General features: G+C 37.3%; 1 pseudogene; it reads left to right on the top strand.

Moving 5' to 3' along the window:
* The first annotated feature begins 19,432 nt into the window (after nucleotides 1-19,432).
* LOC145099067 (putative 2-oxoglutarate-dependent dioxygenase AOP1 pseudogene) lies at nucleotides 19,433-20,570 on the top strand (annotated as a pseudogene).
* Nucleotides 20,571-20,854: the final 284 nt, after the last annotated feature.

The following is a 20,854-nucleotide window of genomic DNA, read 5'->3' as shown; positions in this document are numbered from 1 at the left end:
GGTACATCGACAGTGGCTGCTCGCGTCACATGACAGGGAGGAAAGAGGAGCTCAGGGAATACAGATCTCTTGCTAATGGTGGCAACGTCAAGTTTGGAAACAACTCTTTCGGCACCATAAAGGGATACGGGATGATAACGAATGGTGACTTTACAATAAGGAAGGTGGCCTATGTGGAAGGACTCCAACACAACCTCATCAGTGTATCTCAGCTTGTTGGAGGTACAGGTCTCAAAGTTTCATTCGATGATGAAGGTTCTGAAATCATAGAGAAAAAGACAAAGAAAGTGATTCTGAAATCAGAGCGAAAGGGTGAAATGTTTCCTCTAAACATGAAACCCATCAAAGGAAACCCAACCATATGTCTGCTATCCAAAGCTCAATCCGACGAAAGCTGGTTGTGGCACAGAAGACTCTCTCATCTCAATTTCAAAGATATCAACCGACTTGTCACTGGAGGTCATGTTAGGGGTCTTCCATTGCTCAAGTTTGACAGAGAGCATCTATGTGCTGCATGCGAAATGGGAAAGCAGAGTCGTCAAAGTCACCCATCCGTAATTAACACAAAAGTTGTTGAACCACTCGAATTGCTTCATATCGATTTGTGTGGTCCTTCATCTATTGAAAGCATCGGTGGTAGCAAGTATATTCTTGTTATCGTTGATGACTTCTCACGATTTACATGGGTGTTCTTTCTAAAGCTCAAATCTGAAGCGACTCAAAAGCTGAAAGTGTTTATCAAGCAAATTGAAGTCCAGCTTAAGAAGGTCGTTCGAAACATCAGGAGCGATAATGGTCTCGAATTCAAGAACAAGGAGTTTGAAGAGTTTCTTGCAGAAAAGGGAATTAGTCATAATTTCTCAGCTCCCTACACACCACAACAGAACGGAATAGTCGAAAGACGAAACCGATCCTTGTGTGAAGCTGCCCAAACTATATTAAGTTTCGCTTCCTTACCTCTTTATTTTTGGGCTGACGCTATTTCTGCTGCTTGTTATACACAGAACAGGTCCTATCTCAATAAGCGTTTCAAGCTCACACCATATGAGATAATAAATAACAGAAAACCCAATGTGAAATTTTTCCATGTGTTTGGCTCAAGGTGTTTCATCTTTAACTCTAAAGAACACCGCAACAAGTTTGATGTCAAAGCCGACGAGGGAATCTTTCTGGGTTACTCACTCACATCCAAGGCGTATAGGGTCCTAAACAAACGTTCAAGAAGGATTGAAGAGACATACTATGTGACCTTCGATGATAGCTATGTCAAGAAGCTACATGCCATAGATGACGCTACCAGGGAAATCTTTCCTCGAACTGGCCAAGTCACAGTCTCAATCGCCAATTTGTACGAGAATTTTCTGGAACTCTTTGACGAACCGGAAAAAGCTTCTCTCTCAGAAGCAAATGCAGCTGACAATAAAGTTGATCATATGAAGCAGATTGTCGAAGATGCTGCAAGAAGAATGCATGAAGGAGAATCGCCCACTGATGAATCTCCATCCAACAATGCTTCAGTCGAGGGGGAGCCAAGTTCTCTTGTCGAGGGGGAGCCAAGCTCACTAGTCCAGGGGGAGCCAAGCTCTACTACTTCAACCGAAGGTCCTTCACCAACCGAAGGTGCCTCTCCAACCGAAGATGCCCCTCCAAACGAAGGTGCTTCAACGCCTGAAAGTCCAGCACCACAAGAAACCCCTGAACCTCATGTTTCTCAAGACTCATCAATTGAGGGGGAGCATGATGATATGACGCTTGATTACGATAGCCAATCTGAGCCAGAAGAGATGATCAACGCTGAACTAGATCCATCCTTCGATCCGAATTACCCTCCTCTTATCAAATGGACCAGAGATCATCCTATCTCTCAAGTAGTTGGTGATGTATCTGAAAAGGTTCTGACCCGATCTCAGCTGAAGGCAAAACAGACATCCTTATTTTCAAAGGTTGAGTTTTGTATGTTTAACTCTTTCGTATCAAAAGTTGAACCGAAGACAGTGAACACTGCCCTCGATCACTCTGATTGGGTTCAAGCAATGCAAGACGAACTGAATGAGTTTGAAAGGAACAAAGTCTGGCGCCTCATTCCAACTCCTCCAGATGCTTCGGTTGTTGGTCTTAAATGGGTTTTCAGAAACAAAATGGATAAGGAAGGTAATGTCATAAGGAACAAGGCTCGTCTGGTGGTCAAAGGATACTGTCAGGAGGAAGGAATAGATTACGAAGAGACGTTCGCTCCAGTAGCTAGGCTAGAATCGGTTAGAATATTTCTGGCCTATGCTGCTCACAAAAACTTTGAGGTTTTCCAAATGGACGTCAAGTGTGCATTTCTCAATGGAGAACTTGAAGAAACTGTGTATGTGGAGCAACCTCCTGGGTTCGTGAACGAAAAGTATCCAAATCATTGCTATATTCTGGATAAAGCTGTGTACGGCCTCAAACAAGCTCCGAGAGCCTGGTATGAAACGCTTACAAAATTTTTAAAGATGTCTAAGTTCAAACAAGGTTCGGTTGACCCAACCTTCTTTCGCAAAAAGGAAGGTAACCACCTTATGATAGTTCAAATTTATGTCGATGACATCATCTTTGGCTCCACGAATCCCAGCTTAACAGCTGAATTCAGAAAGCTGATGGAGACTAAGTTTGAAATGAGCTCAATGGGTTCTATTAACTTTTTCCTTGGTTTAAACATAAGACAGGGACCCGAAGGCATCTTTATCAATCAGGAAGCTTACACGAAGACTCTCCTAGCGAAGTTTGGAATGATGGGAGACTCAAAAGTAAAAGTCCCAATGGCATTCGGCACCAAGCTTACCCCTTCACTAGATAAACCGGCTGTCGATATCACGCTCTATCATCAAATGATAGGCTCACTGATGTATCTAACTGCTAGCAGGCCTGATATCATGTTTTCTGTGTGTTATTGTGCTCGATTTCAGGCTAACCCACGCGAACCTCACATGCTGGCAGTAAAGAACATCCTACGCTATCTCAAGCGAACCACCTCCTTAGGTCTGTGGTATCCATCCAATTCAGGCTTCTTCGTTCAAGCCTATTCTGATGCTGACCTTGGAGGATGTGGACTCGACCGTAAAAGCACAACTGGTGGCTGTCAATTTCTTGATGGGAAATTAGTCAGCTGGCAATCCAAGAAACAAACATGTGTGTCGTTGTCTACTGTCGAAGCGGAATACATTGCTGCTGCATCATGCACATCACAAGTGATTTGGATCCAGAGTCAACTTCGAGACTATGGACTCAATATGAAGAAGATCCCACTATATTGCGACTCTGAAAGTGCAATTAGGATCTGTCATAACCCAGTGCAACACTCTAAAACCAAACACATAGCACTGAGGTATCACTTCATCAAAGATCATGTGGAAGATGGAAATGTCGAAGTTCACTTCGTAAGAACCACTGATCAACTGGCTGACGTCTTCACCAAAGCTCTTCCAGAAGCATCATTCAATAAAATATTGCAAGGGCTAGGAATGATGGAATCAGAGTCAGTACCGCACACTACCTCTCAACCTCAAACGTAAGAAGCGAAACCAACCGAACGTTCGGGTTCGGTTCAACCATCTGACTCGCTCATTACTTCAAAGGTAGTTTTTCTGAGTTGTATATTTCTTGTACTATTTTGTTTTTCTTTATGTTAAAAGTATTTATTTCTTGTATATCTAAATTCCTTAGTTTCTCAAAATTTTCCAAAACCGAAACCAACCGAAGGTTCGGGTTCGGTTTTTCAAAAATTTTGTGGAACCGAAACCAACCGAAGGTTCGGGTTCGGTTATTCAAAATTTTGTGGAACCGAAACCAACCGAAGGTTCGGGTTCGGTTTTTCAAAATTTTCTAGAACCGAAACCAACCGAACGTTCGGGTTCGGTTTTTCATTTTTTTTAAGAGTTTTTTTTTGTTTAGGTCTTAATTTTATTTTAACTCTTATGTTTTTATTTTATTTTTATTCTTTTCTTTTTATTATAAATTTCAAAAACTCCAAAAATATTTTATTTTTCTTTGTGTGCTCATTCGTTTATGGGGATATATTTGATGACTTACTTAAGTGTCCCTAGAAGCATGCTGCTGTATGTGTCCCAAGCCTCATAAGATTTTGAATAATGGCCTTCATGACCTGGTATACACAAACCTTGTCTTCCCAATAAGGCTAACTCATTTATTCTAATCGTGAGCTACCTCACTCGCTTCTCACATGAGTTCAGAGTCTTCTGCTTGGTCCTTATTTTTGCAGCAGAGGTACTATGTTTTCTTTCACCATCCCCACTACACTTCTCCAATACATTCGTTTCATCACTGTAACCCTTGAGACTCTCAGAAACTACCACTGAGGTTTATGGTTACACAACATCTGTGTTTATGATCTTAGTTTCGTGCCACTACGAGCTGAGTGAAACCCCAAATTCAACACCAATGAATTGACGGTGACCAATTAACTTGATCAAGTTTTCACCAATGAATTGTCGAATGTACCTTCATGGAATCTCAATTTTTTTTCTTTTTGCATGATTCCAATGAAATTGTTACATACTATAACATTTCTTCCCAAGGGATCTAGTTTTAAATTTTTATCTGAGATTTCATATTAATCCAAGCCACTACAAAATCAACTCCAACCTACTTGTTCAACAGACTACACTGGTCTTACAAGTACTTTGTTCACATTCGTTCTTATATCAAGAATTGAATTGTTGAATCAAAGCGAAACTACCCTTGACGTCTTGGCAAGTAAGACTACTGCCCTGAAGGTCAAGAGCACACAACTTTCCAACTCCCAGCAATAATTGGAAGCTCTTCAATCCGAGAGGGAGGTCATAAAGACGTGTGTTTCGGATGTCCACGCAGCTCTCTCAAACATCCTGGAAGCACATGATCCCATCCTGAACCACTCAGTGAGGCGTACCCTCGCTGAAAAACTATCTCCGGCCATGGACCTTTTAAGTAAAATTGAAGGCCTACCGAGTTTCGTGTCCATTCCGAAACAAGGGGGAGATGAGAAGAAAGGATCGAAACCACCTCCTTCCTCCAAAGCGACTCACACAACCGAACCACCCCCAACTGGTCATGCCTCGGGTTCGGGTGTGAAGAACAAGGGCAAAAATATAGCTGAGGGAGGAGATGAAGATGAAGATGAAGATGAAGACAGGGAGACCATTGCCGACATGTTAAAAAGGAAGAACAGTCGCAATGCTGAAGACGATGCCAGTCGTGTGGCGCGTGAGGCTGAAGAAGCCGAACGAAAGCAAAAAGAAGCCCACGATCTCCTTGAGAGCCGAAAGTTGCTCTTCCTTGCCTGGACCAGGGATCATATGATAAAAGAGGCCATAGAGACTCCAAGCATATTATGGCTCGAGCCGGTGATATCATTCGACTGCAACAACTCGGTCGATTCGCAGTTTGATATGCCGCTTACTCGAAAGGCGTTCATCTTCCATGCCTTCTCTAACATTTTTGAAGTCCCGCATCCGAACGATGAGCTTGACAGGGAGCTTATTGACTTCTACCTGGAGGCCGCTCGCCCTCAATACCTTACATGGAGCGCCCACAAGATTGTTAATGTTCGGGTGCTGAAGCCTTTTGCCGTGGGGAGATTCACGAATGTAAAGTTCAAGCTTATTCGTGGATCTGCAAGAACTGCTCACATCATCACCCTGGCGGATCTACCGAATCTGAATCCTCATGACTGGATAGTTCTGTACAATATCCTGCTGACAAATGAATCTGAATATGGTCCCATTATAGACCATGTCAAAAGGATGTTGGCCTGCTACATCATGGAGGTTGCCCAAATGGATCAGGAGGTCGCCACTGTTTTCAAAAAGAAACCGAAAGTAGCACCAGTGGGATCGGCCAGTGATCTAAACACAATGCAAATGGGTAAGATAGATCCAAGGCGAAACTCAGTGATGTTCAACAGGGCCGAAGGACAGAAGTGTCTCTTCGCTTTAGCTGACAAGCACCTTTACACCACAGCTTGCTTGGAACACGTCTTGACAATCATCAAGGGGTGTAAGGACAATTCGGCTGATGACATCAAGTACTTCAATGATATGATCAATTGGTACATCCGGTTTAGACAGACCATCCTCTCCATAACTAAGTGTCTGTTTAGCACCGTGAAGAAGAAGGTACCAGCTTCAGCTGCCGGCCCAAGTAAGAAGTGAAGGTCTCGCTCCAAATTGACGCAAAGGGGGAGATTGTAGGGCTGAAGTTTTATTTAATGTTGCGTCTTTTGGGCTCGTTGTTTAGCCTTGTATTCTCCGGTTTGGGCCTGTCCAATCGAGAGCCTTTTATGTATAGTATTTAAGTTAATGCTTGCATGCATATTAGGTTAAGATTCTAGAGATTATCGAAATAGCGATTGATCAAGAGTATTATATTTTTCTGTAATCGTTCTTGTAATCTTCTAATCCTTTACAGTTGATGTTCTTAATCGAGCTCTTCTAAGGATTTTGTTTAATCATTCGACACGTTTGATTCAAGTTGTTTGTTCTTATTATTGCGTTTTTACTGTTTCATATTCATATACTTGTTCAAGATCTAATTGATCTTCATAGATTAAAAGTTATTTTAATCCCATCAGAGCTTATTTTGTTAAAAAGTATATATGCAACTTGTGAATGTCAACACTCTAGAAATATAATATAATATATATTATTCTGATAGAATTCGTTTTCAATCTGTTTATATGTCAAGACAGGAAAAATAAAAAACCTTGTTAGATAGGAAAAGTAAAAAAAAAAACAAAAAAAACATTCTGCTATATTATACTGATTTGAAGATTACATTCTATTAGAATAAATTCCAATTCTTTAATGTTTACTACATTCTATTAAAATTTATAATTTGAAGATTACATCCTATTAGAATAAATTACAATTCTTTAATGTTTACCAACTGTGACATCCCCAAAATCACGGCCAGAAAAGACTGATTTTGTTTATGCTTTATAAAAATCAGAGTACTTCATTTTATAAAAATGTTGCGGAATTTGTTTCCAGAAAAACATGGTAAATACGTTATTAAAACATTTTCGAAGAAACGTATTTATTTCATTTTAAAACATTTGGGATGTCATCGTTAATACAAAAACATAAGCATAAACAGAACTTACAATTATTACACTAGTGATCTACATCTCTTTAAATCTCTCAGTGTAATGTCACTTCATATGAACACCTGTGATATAAATAAACTGAGTGGGTCAGGTTGGGAAACCTGGTGAGCACATAGGGTTTTCAACCCACAATAATATAATTATTATTTTTAAACATCAAACAATCAACCCAATTACCCATTCCCGTTATCCTCAAATTACGTCCCTAAAACATCTAACACAAGGGACTTAGTCAAAGGACTATCATTGGGATGGAGTGTACCTGGTGAGCACACAGTTCACACAGTTCGAATGAACACACAGTTCGAATAAACACACAGTTCAAATAAACACCTACAGGTTGCGAGCCTGCCAGTGTTCCACTGGACTGTCTAGAATAGTCCGTGGTCGTCATTTATACTCCGCTAGATGACTAGATCATCAAGAACAGCTATAACGAGGCCTCTCATTATTTTATTTTGTCACACAGTAACTATTACATCCACCCATGTTTTACCTAACACATTTTGTAGATATAAAATACATATACAGTTTAAATCATTGAAAACATGTATAAAACGTTCATCCAGCATAGATAGCAAGTATAAAGATAATATACACACACAACACGTAATTTATATAAAATACTTCATATCTATGTGTAAGCTGAAAGTAACTATGCACTCACTTGATTAGGTGGTGACTCAGCACTTGGACAACGCTTCGATACTCTCAAAACGACATTCCTTCGATAAAACCTAGTATCGATACCACTAGGGTTTAGTTTAACGATAACCGTGACAAATTAATTAGTCTGACTATTATTAAGCGTTAATAACACCCAATAATAGCCCAAGTAATTATTTTAAGGACCTAATAACATTCCTATAATTATTTGAAGCTATACAAAGAATTGCGTAAGCGTAGCACACTTACAACGAATTTTATCGAAAACCGGAACTTAATTGGAGCAGCGTTTCGAAACCGAAAAACTCCTTTTTCTCGGGACTCCGGGAGCCTCGGGGCTTCCCTCGGGGGCTAAGGGGTTCAACTAGGGCTTAGGGGGGTTTAGATGAGCTAGAGAGAGAAACTAGTGAGAGAAAGAAGTGGATTTGGAGTGAAAAACTCGGAATGGCTCGCATGCTATTTATAGCCCCAGCAGCCTCGGACTACGCGACGCGTCCAACAGCTACGCTGGGCGTAGTCTCGGATAAGGGTGCCAGCTTCGCACCAGCTGGCTCGCAACATCGGAAGAGATAAGGCGAGGGTATGCGGGGTGTATGCGAAGGGTGACGTGTCAAGATCCGAAGCGCGTTCCTTCATCAACGATGGGCGGCCCAGATGCAGCCACGTCATCAACCTCGTAACATATTTCGTAGATTCATGTTTCAACTTTAAAAATTCGTAACTTTCTCATACGAGCTCCGTTTTCGACGTTCTTTATATCCACGCGAAGGTGGGAATGTACTCTACAACTTTCGTTTAGACTTCGTCGGCTAATTTTGGGTCGATTTTAAATTTTATATTATTAACAGTCCGGGACAGGATTGGTCCATTAAATCCTCATAACTTCTTCATCCGACGTCCGTTTTCGCTCATCTTTTTCTCGTTACGCTAATCTTAATGAGATCTTCGATTATCGTTTAGTTTGTGTCGACTAGAAATCACTCGATCTAATATTCGAATTTCGGGCTGTACACTGCTATTCCGAAACTTCGAAAAATCATAACTTCTTCATACAAAGTCAGATTTGGGCGTTCTTTTTATCGATGTTCTTAGTTTAACATATTCTACGACTTTTGTTTAGATCACTAAGGCTAAATCTCACTCTATCGTAAATTCACTATTTACGCTTCCCGGTGTCGTGCCGGTTCTGTCGCGAAACTTCGACGGGTCATAACTTCTTCGTTATAACTCGGATTTCGGCGTTCTTTATATGTACGGAAACCTTGTGACATATTCTAAAACTTGGTTAAGATTATTTATTCTAAATAATCTTTTGTCGAAAAGTCGTTTTCGACCCCTATTGCCTCTAAATTGACTAGCCCGGATCTACGGGCGTTACAGTACGAGATTATGCACAACGTTCGCATGTACTAGGTCCGGAGTCAACCACTTCGCCCTATACCTTCGCATGGTGGACGCGTCTTTGTAGCTGTGACACGTCGAAAGCTCGGAATCCTATCAGGCGCCACGTTCCTCCTTATGACTAGCGTGCGAGGGTATGCCTTGCGTACCGAGGTACGCCCAATGTACTGTGAGGCTTCGGCCACCTATAAAAAGGGTGCGAGGCTACCCGATTTCCTTTGCCAATTTCAACTCTCTGTCACTCTCTATTCTCTCTCTAGCCTATCCCAACCCCCTGAAGCCTAGGGAACCTCCCTAACACCCGAAGAAAGCTCCGGAGAGGTCGAAGTCTCCGAGAAAAAGAGTTTTTTGGTTTGAACTCTGCCCGCGCAGAGCCCCGTTTTTGAACAAACCTCCCAGTTTCATCAAAAGAATTTTAAGAAGTGAAGTGATGTCTGAATCACCACCTTATCAGGTGAGTGCATAGTTACTTTCATATTATATATAGATATGAAGTATTTTATATAAATTATGTGCTATGTGTGCATATTATCTGTTTACTTGAGATGTATGATGGATGAACAATTTTATACATGTTTTTAATGAATTAAACTGTATATGTATTTTATATCTACAAATATGTTAGCTAAACATGGGTAGATGAAATAGTTTGTGTGTGATGAAAGATGAGTTGGAAGATGAAATGAAAAGTGATATAGATCCTGAGATAAGGGTAAGAGGTGAAAAATGAGAGAAACCTTTACCCAAACGTTGGCCTCGTCATCTAGCAGACTATGGATGACAACCACAGACTATTCTAGAAGGTCCTGTGGAACACTAGCAGGCTCGCAACCTTTAGGTGTTGTGGACAATATGTTCACCTGGTGTACTCTAAAAACCCATTGGCATCTATTGCAGGTGGACTCCCGCAAATAATACTATTGATAAATGAGAGCTATGTGATGGGTTTTACCCATAAGAACATCCTATGTGCTCAAACAAACCCTAATGCTTGGATCTAGGTTTCTCTATTGTACATGCAATTCATCCAAGACTTTAAACCCTAGATCTAGCATATGATAATCAATATTAACATAACAATGAGTTTGAGATATTACCTTGATTGTTATGTAGCAATAACAATCTCAAATCCTCCTTGTAATGACTTTAGAAAGCTTAGAGTCACAAATGTCAATCCTCTAATGGCTCACAAACACCAAGAGCAAGAGGATGAAGAAGAGAAGAGAAGAGACACTAAAAAATGTGTAGAAACCCTAAGGATTCAGTTGCCCATGTTTTCCGGTGCCCAAGGGGTCTTTAAATAGTGAGGCTATTAGGGTTATCTAACAAGGAAACCCTAATTTGGATGCTTAAGCCCTAAGCAACCCATGAACTCCTTCCTTAATAAGCCTTGGACAATTTCTAATGGGTTGCCCCATAGAATTCGTCCAACCTTATATTATAAGATTATCTATAGCCTAATTGCAACTATCCTATAATTACAATTCCAGTCCCTTAAGTTTAATTAATCTCTTTTAGCCACAAAATTAATTATCAGTTAATTCTTGACTAATATTAATTAAAAATATGATTTCTCCTTTAATATATTATTTTCATAATATATTAATAAATCATAATTAATCCTCTCTCTCTCTCCATAATTCATCCTATCAAGTTGCTTTGGTGAAGGCAACCCAAAAGGACCATGCACCATCGGGTCAAGTACATACCAAAATAGTTATGGACTTAGACACTAATCCAACAGTCTCTAACTTGGATAAGTCTAATAACTATTATGCATATGACTTCAGATCCTGATCCGCAATCGTAGCTTTCAAAAGCCGCTGTCAACTCTGATCTTATCAGATACGCGTGTCCTTTAGATAAGGGATCATATATTCCTCCATTCTAGATATCATATAGATATGAGACATGAACTTAATCATTCTATCTATACTATTTCCCGACTTCCGATTTATGATGACTGACAACAGACTACAATTGAACACATCAATATAGTCCTGGCTTGGCCAAGCGCTTAGGTGCCATCACTAAATCATCGAGAGGCCCAAAGATATCGCTTTTATCCTACTTTGGATAAAAGGAACGGATAAACTTTGATTCAATGCTTGCTTGTACTCACTCAGCGAATCACACACAACAATATGTTTTATGACACCAAGTTACTGGTGCGTTTACATATTATCAATGTGCAACCGACTCGCAAGATACAACTCACACATCTCGGTTTCAAGAATATAATATGTTATCGTCTCACCAATCACTCGTGATACAATCCATGAAGTGATCCAAGTGAGCGTAGGTTCAATCCAATGCTCAAATCATATTCATAAGCACTCATGAACGTTGCAGCAAACATTTGCTTATGTCTAATACTCTTTAGACAATCCACACACCAATTCACGATAGTCTTCATTCATACCTACTTCCAACATATGAACGTCTGTGGTCCGTTCGAATAATTCGACTGTTCTTAAACCAATTAAATTATTCTGGAAGTCAAAACATGCAAAGTGAAACACAAGAATAATACTAATCCTATATGGTCCCAAACCCCTTGAGTATAAATAAAACCCTTTTTATTTATCACCATATCGATTACTCATTATTTGTTGTTTCGGGTAATCAACTTCTTACTTGAATTATTACAACACTTGTCCCATGCTGTTAGCATGCACACAATGTTTACCTATGGTCTTTACTTTGTGAAATAGATCAAATGAACACATTTCCAATCATACTCATTTCACAACTCCCAATCCCTATCATAAGTGTAAGAACATCAAATTCTTGTTACTTATGCTAGATTCTAACATTTTATGCAATGATTCTTTCGTAAAGTCATAGCTCAAAATCATCAAAACTTGGCCAATATCTAATTGTGATTGTTACAATACAATTCTATAGACGTGATGTCTCTCACTCAAAGTACATTCCTTTGAACATCCTTTTGCATAAGAGTTTCTAATCTAGATACAGGTTCTCAATATCCAACTCCCAATATGGAAACATTTCCATATTTTCCATATGACAACTCATTCTTAATAGAATCTTTTCTATTCATAATAATGTCGATATGGTCCATCCAATACTATACTTCCAACTACTCACAAGCGACCAATCCTCGGCAAACTTTGGATTGTCCTTTGATAGTTGTTTAATCATCTTAGTCAAAATCGATTCCTGTCCTTTTTCCCTCTGATTGCACTAGACATTTGGAAAATTTTAGAATGGTTAAATATTATAGCACTTGCAATCGATCCTATACTCGAAGCGTGTGGGACACGATCGATAATGTCTTACATAAAGATTTGATACTTTATCAATCTTTTGCCATAATATTTTATGTGCTACGTTCTCACAATTCGAACTATGAAGAGGAATGCTGTAATCATAATCGAAATTTAGGAACACACTATGTATCCTTGACTAAGTTTATTAACATTCCACAACCTAAGCCTTTATTATTTGAAATGAAGCATAATATTCTCTCCCTTAATTATAGAAAAAAAAACTATTCAACCCTTACAAATTTGCAAAGTATGACTCTTGTTTTCTATAATTAATATTGCTAACTTGCAATACTTTCCTTAATAATCATACAAGCATAACATTTATGATCCCACTATCACGATGATTATTATAAAGATAACACTTATGCTCCCACTAGCTTTGACATGTATTCAGAAACAACTTAACTTTCAGAAAACAATGCCTATTGAATTTCTTTAAGTTCATATTTCTAATACCTAATGCTTTGATAATCCTTTATCTAAGCCTATACACCTTTGACTTAGATAGTTCATATGTGTGTCTAAACAATTAAAACTAATTTCCAAATCTCACAATTCGAATCATGGAAAGGGATACCGTAACCACAATCGAATCCGAGAATCCAATTTTCACAATCACTATCTTCTTAAAATCTCTTTTAGTGAAAGCATTTCCTCACAGTCATTTTCATGAAGGAGGGAATCTTATGACACTTTGATTTTAATGGTGTATGTGTTCCTATCCATGTGAATTTGTTAAAACCAATGTTTATGACAAATTCAAAATCATATGGACCGAGCCTTCTCAATCTTGATTTCTTGCCTTATGGTAACACGGCTGCCCACCATGTCTTCCAAGTAGTTAAGCAGCTCACCCTTTCCTATCAATGTACTTTTCATTGATCAATGTGCTTGCCTTTTATGCATTCAAATGAGAACTCACAAAACTCACATGCATAATTAACTCAATTGAAATGGCATAGAAACAAGATAGTGTCAGCACTCAAGTCGTGTGCTAGTGATGATCGATAAGGTTTATTCTTGATTTGTTCTTGAAACCATTCAAGACAATTGAGACTCCCACTGAATCCTTGACGTATAAGATTCTTTTGTCAATAACATTTCTTGACAAACAAATATTCAAGAGTTAGTGTAGCTTTTATCAAAACACTTCATGAAATTGGTCCTAGTTGGTCTTTGTCTTGTCCAAGACATCACAACTTTCCACAGTCGATGAATGTTATAAACCTTCTTTAGACTTTCAATGTCACAATCTTAACACTAAGACTTGTTATTGGAATGAAGTATGATTGACCTTTTGATTTAACCATTTCTTCAATTCTTGATTCCTCTTCTCAGACAAACAATTGTACTAAGACTCATTTAGAGGATCAATTGAGATATGGTTCTTAATCATTAAGACCTATCATAAGACATAATAAAAGGCACTCTCCCTTCTTCTTAGAATAGAGAAACTTTTATCTTTCTGCCTACTTGATTCTTCTTATTCGTTCTGCTATTGATTTAAACCTTTTCAATCAATTCAGAATTACACTTAATCTTATAAGTATAATCATATTTACTAAACCTTTAGTAAATCATGACGAATATCTTTGTTACTCTTGTGGTGGATTTGATCAACACACAACTTTGTGTACTCGATCTCCTAGTCCTTCACTTGAAACTTTGTCAACGAATTAGTTTAATTTCCAAATATGAAATTTCTCATTCATCATGCAACCAAGTTGCATGATTCCAAGTTTCTGTCCAATTGAAACTTGGGTGATGAGAAACTCTCCCTATTTGGTAAATTCTCGACATTTCCACAAATAACATAATTAAGAATCACATCCATTCGTTTTAGAAATATACGAACATCATTTTTTCATAACGATTTCATTGCAAGGAAATAAATAAATAAATAAGTGAGTCAAATCAAAATTTATTTTATTCATAAAAGCAGCGGAAAACATTTGTCCTTACAATGCAAAATCAACTGAAGAACTATGTAGTCAAATATTCCTAACAACTCTATCATAACTCTCTAAGCTTAAAATCTAATCTTCAAGTCCATGCGATCGAGATCCATTTCTTTGTGATTAGACTCATCTTGCTCTTTCATCAAGCTTCCTCTCTTTTCACTGATCCTACAAAACATTCAAATGCAATCTTATCACATTATGTATTAAGAATCAACGAATAGGAACTTAATGTAGTTAGATAGTGGATTTTACCTGAAGCACAACCATACTCTTTGACTCTCCCATCTTCTGGACTCTTCAGGCTCTTAGGGCAGACTTGTATCCAACGCCCTTTCACTTGGCAGCAAACGCAAGTCGGTTCTCCTAGAACGTCCTCCGAAGCATGTTTGGTTGACTTTCCCAACAAATATGCTCCATTGCCTTGCCAAATCATTTTTGATTCAGCAGCAATGAGCATGTAAGTTAAGTCAATGAGGCTTACGTCATGATCCATCATATGATACTTTCTTTTGAACTCATTATATGATTCAGGGAGTGACTGCAGAACCCAGTCCACAGCCAACTTATCAGGGAATGACGCACCCAACATTATCAACCTATCGATGTGTGATTTCATTCCCAGAACGTGGGCACACACGGGTTTACCATCTTCATGTTTCATTTCCAATAGGGCTTTAGTGACATTGAACCTTTCAATTCTTCGATCTTGTGGGTTAGGGAGAATAATTGGAGGAGGTGGAGGAAGTGAAGCATGATCTCTTGTTCCTCGATCGAATCGTGGAATATCATCTTCATGTGGAATGCTTGTTCCATGGGATTTGGGAAGACCATAGTTGTCGTACTTTGACATCTACAAAATGGGAGAAAATAAATTCAAGTTAGTTGATTGATTGAGTTCTTAATAAATCACCCAAATGAGATATTAAGGCTAGGACCCAACACAATACGCTACAACCTAGAAAAAGGATGTCGTAATCTAGTTGCAGAATATTTGAAGGTAAGTGAATGACGATTCACTAATTTTCCATCATGAAAAATGAAAAACAGATTAAGTTTTAAATGTATTGAAAACTCCTAGATCCTTTGAGATTCATCGAACTTTTCAATGGCATGTTTAAATCTCGATATGCCCCTCTAGTTTGTGACTGGGATGCCGAGGATCACAAAGCGGGTGTGAATAACCATGCAAATTTACATGGTGCCCCCACATGTTACAGTCACCTATTCGATGTGCCGGTTAACCACACACGCTCCACCAAACTATGACAAACATTGAGTCACCCTTTGCTACCTTTGCTTAGAACCATTTAGTGTTCCGGTTAACCACACACACTCCACTAATGTCTTCGCAAGGGTACAAAGTGTAATTTCATGGAATTGCATCAGTTCACTTTTGCCTAAAGTAACTTAGATTGGGAATTTGTAAAAACATTTAGTTACTTTTGTACTTCATTATACTTATAATGGAAGGTTTCTGTCCTATCCTACCCGTTCGGCTAACGACCCTCCACTAGTCAAGAGTGCGGTGGGTAAGAGTGGATACCCATTCAATCGCCATTTATAGGCAATTTCCTTAAACACCCCTTATAGACTAGCTTCGTTAATGAGGCCTACTAACGGTAAGATTGACTTTTACTCATACATATATATATATATATATATATATATATATATATATATATAATGTTAGACTTTTAATGTTATACATAGTATAGGGTGTATTTTACACTTTTAAAATACAAGTTGTTCTAATTTAAAAATTATACCTTTAACTAAATGTAAAACAAAATTTCTATGGATTTATTAAACCTCTTTTAATTACACACTTTAATTAATTAATAAAACCATAAGGGTGTGATTTGAACTTTTCAAAATAATACTAGGGTTTTAGAATTTAACATTCCTAAATTAAACTTTTAATCAACTTTTAAATTCCAAAACTTGAGGGCAAGTTTTGAAACATTTCAAAACATTAGGGTTTAGAATTTAAATATTTCAAAATCAAACCTTTTAATCAAAATTTAAATTCCATAACTTGAGGGCAAGTCTTGAAACTTTTCAAAACACAAGGATCAAATAGCAAATAACTTAAATTAAAAAATTAATCTAATTATTATCTAATTTGACCTAAAATCAATTTCTTGCAAGATAAGTTACCCAATTAATACAAATAATCAAGCTTTAATCAAATAAGGAAGTTATTATCTAATCAATTGGTAATTATCTTTTGTTTAATCAAGGAGACACTCAAAATATGATTAAAATTCGAATTTTAATGATCCATAACAGTTAAGGCAGGTATCTTTGAGTAAAACAACAAGAAATCCCGAAACTGCCTCCTTCTGACGCTCGAACTCGCCGAGTTCCTCTATGGACTCGCCGAGTAGGAGCCAACTTGCCGAGTAGGAGCCAACTCGCCGAGTCCACATTGGAACTCGCCGAGTTTAGCATGCAGAAAGCCAAAATTTTGATTTTGCAACAAGAATGAACATGCAAGGCATCAATACAATAGAAACCAATCAAGGCTCTGATACCACTGATGGGTTTTAGCCATAAGAACATCCTATATGCTCATACAAACCCTAATGCTTGGATCTAGGTTTCTCTATTGTACATGCAATTCATCCAAGACTTTAAACCCTAGATTCTAGCATATGATAATCAATATTAACATAACAATGAGTTTGAGATATTACCTTGATTGTTATGTAGCAATAACAATCTCAAATCCTCCTTGTAATGACTTTAGAAAGCTTAGAGTCACAAATGTCAATCCTCTAATGGCTCACAAACACCAAGAGCAAGAGGATGAAGAAGAGAAGAGAAGAGACACTAAAAAATGTGTAGAAACCCTAAGGATTCAATTGCCCATGTTTTCCGGTGCCCAAGGGGTCTTTAAATAGTGAGGCTATTAGGGTTATCTAACAAGGAAACCCTAATTTGGATGCTTAAGCCCTAAGCAACCCATGGACTCCTTCCTTAATTAGCCTTGGACGATTTCTAATGGGTTTCCCCATAGAATTCGTCCAACCTTATATTATAAGATTATCCATAGCCTAATTGCAACTATCTTATAATTACAATTCCAGTCCCTTAAGTTTAATTAATCTCTTTTAGCCACAAAATTAATTATCAATTAATTCTTGACTAATATTTATTAAAAATATGATTTCTCCTTTAATATATTATTCTCATAATATATTAATAAATCATAATTAATCCTCTCTCTCCATAATTTATCTTATCAAGCTGCTTTGGTGAAGGCAACCCAAAAGGACCATGCACCATCGGGTCAAGTACATACCAAAATAGTTATGGACTTAGACACTAATCCAACACTATGGACTTAGCACCGGTTGGATGAACCATGGCAACTATGGATTTAGTGTCTGCTGTATAAAGCATGGCGACGATGGACTTCGTGCCTATTCCTTAGGAAGAATCCTTAGGAATGATTGATAGATGACTCTTAGGGTAGATCCTTAAGAAATAAAGAAGATAATGAGGATGGGTAATTGGGTTAATTGTTTGATGATAAAACATAATAACTTTGTTATTGTGGGTTGAAAACCCTATGTACTCACCATGTTTCCCCACCTGACTTTCTCAGTTTATTTGTATCACAGGTGTCGATATAAAGCCACACTACAACGAAGGATTTAAAGAGATATAGATTATTAACGTAAATGAATGTAAGTTCTGTTTAAGCTTATGTTTCTGTATCAACGATGACATCCCAAAGTTTTAAAATGAATAAAATACCTTTCTTCGGAAAATGCATTGATAACATATTTATCATATTTTTTTTCTGGGGACAAATTCCGCAACACTTTTCTTTAAAAATATACTCTGATTTGAAAAATAAAGCATAAACAAATCGATATTTTCTGGGCGTGAAAATGGGGATGTCACGGTTAATCCAGCTAGATTAAAAAAAAAGTTAACAATACCTAAACAAAAAAATTCTCTTTATATGTTAACCTAACAAATAAGGTTCGTTTGAGGTCATTCGGTTTTGATTTCTTTACACCCTACGAGCCTTCATAAATAGGTCCTAGGTTAAAGAGGGAGAGATTACTAATACATTTATGTTATATTTACGTCAAATTAAATGAATTTAAATTTATTATTAATTACAAAATAGCTTCAGATTTAAATTAATAGATGGCTGGGATGAGATGATTTTGGCGTTCTCGTAGATAACTATAACTAGAGCCCTGTTATTAATGCAATAAGCAATGACTCGATAATTTGAAATTTAGTTAATTACAAGTAGGACTGTTCACTATTTGGATAAAACCGAATTGTCCAATTGGACAATTCGGATTGGACTATTTGGTTCGGATATTCAGATTTTTGGATTGGTTTATAGCAAAACCGAATTATTATTTTGGATTTCAGATTGGTTTTGGTTTATAAAATAAAAACCGAATAGTCCAAAAAAACCGAATTTCAATTTATTATTTTGTTCTTTTTAATATATATCTTTAATAATTTATAAATTTACTAAATTATTCGTTTAGTATATTAAAATTTTTCATCCATTATAATAACTTTAATATGTACTTCTTATAAAAAAAGTTTGTCTATAAAGTAGTAAACTATAATATATTTTTCTTGATAGTTACTTATAAGTTTTAATTCACAACTAATTATACAATATTTTTTAGTTTATATTATAAAGTAAGTTAATACTAAAGTTGTATATCTGTTCAAATGTCTTGATTCTTGAAAACCAAATTGTAAAAAACCGATCCAACCGAATTATAATTTGGTTGGATCAGATCAGATTTGAATTTAGTTTGGACTATTTGGATCTACGTTTTGAAAACCGTAATTAATTTGGATTCACTTGATCGGATCGGATTAAACCGATCCATCCAAACGAACACCCCTAATTACAAGTCAATCAGAATCGATTATAAATAGTATGCATGTTTCCTTCGGTCACAGCATCAGAACAATAACCTTAATTAAACATGCATAAACTTCCTACTATCGACTTCACCAACAAGAGAAACTTGAACCTTGGTTCAACCTCATGGCTCAACACTTCCATTGAAGCTACTCGAGCCCTCGAACAATACAAATGTTTCATAGCAGAATACGACCAAGTACCACTCGAACTCAACAACCCCGTCTTCCAAGCATTACAAGACATGTTTGATCTCCCAATCGAAACCAAAGTACAAAACAAGTCCAGAAAGCCTTTGCACGGCTATGTCGACCAAATCCCTTTCATTCCACTCAACGAAAGCATGGGGTTTGATTACTCCAACATCCTTGATGGCGTTCGTAGTTTCACAGATGTCATGTGGCCCCAGGAAAATGAAGCTTTTGGGTAACCACTATTCTTGATTATCTCTTTCTTTCATTGCATATATATTAAGTATTAACGTACACTTGTGTGCGTTTATATACTGTTAGGGCAACACTACTAGCATACAACGGGCTGGTAGCAAAGTTGGAAGAAATGGTGACGAGAATGGTGTTTGAAAGCTATGGCGTGGAGAAGCACTTGGATGCTCATAGGCACATGGTGACATACCTTTGTAGGGGCATGAAGTACAGAAGACCAGGGAAGAACGAAACTAATATGGGGTTCGTTGCTCATTCGGATAAAGATTTCATCACTGTTCTGCATCAAAATCAAGTTGATGGTTTAGAGTCAAAGCGAGGGATGGCGAGTGGTTCACAGTTGAGCTCTTGCCAACCTCATACATAGTCATGTCGGGTGATGCGGCCATGGTTAGTGATCTTGCACATCGGCCTTCAAAAGCAATTTATTCTATAATAATTGACGGTTTTTAAAGTTGTGTTCAAGCTTGGAGCAATGAAAGATTGTATTCACCTTATCATCGAGTTACTATGAATGGAAATGCAAGTAGATATTCGATAGCCCAATTTTCCTTTCTGGAAGGGATTATAGAAACACCAGAAGAATTTGTGGACAAAGAGCACCCGTTACAGTTTAGGCCATTTGATCATCTGAAATACCTTGATTTCTATAACAAGGAGGAAAACCGAAAACTTGAATGTGCCATAAGAACCTACTGTGGAGTGTGAGACTTGCAAATATATGTTTTAATCCTACATAAGTTTATGGCTGTTGATCGAGTGTTATATTTTCTTAATATGTAGGCTTGAATAATGTAAAGGGCATACTACTTGTATTAATGAAAACCATGTGTTTGCAAACCATTTATCTATACAGATTTTTTAATGGGTGAGGGAATATATAATAAAACATTAATTGAAATATTAATTATAAAAAATGTTACTATAATTAAATGTGATAAACATTAATTATGTATAATATTACTGATATTGCCATATTTATACTTATTTTTAGGCAGTATTTAAGTACATTTTTATTAATAAATTGATAGTATGTTTAGAAT

This window comes from Lactuca serriola, chromosome 4 (genome assembly GCF_051521515.1).
Source record: "Lactuca serriola cultivar US96UC23 chromosome 4, Lser_US96UC23_V15, whole genome shotgun sequence".
In the NCBI taxonomy this organism is placed as follows: Eukaryota; Viridiplantae; Streptophyta; class Magnoliopsida; order Asterales; family Asteraceae; genus Lactuca; species Lactuca serriola.
This window is presented reverse-complemented; position numbering and strand designations above follow the sequence as displayed.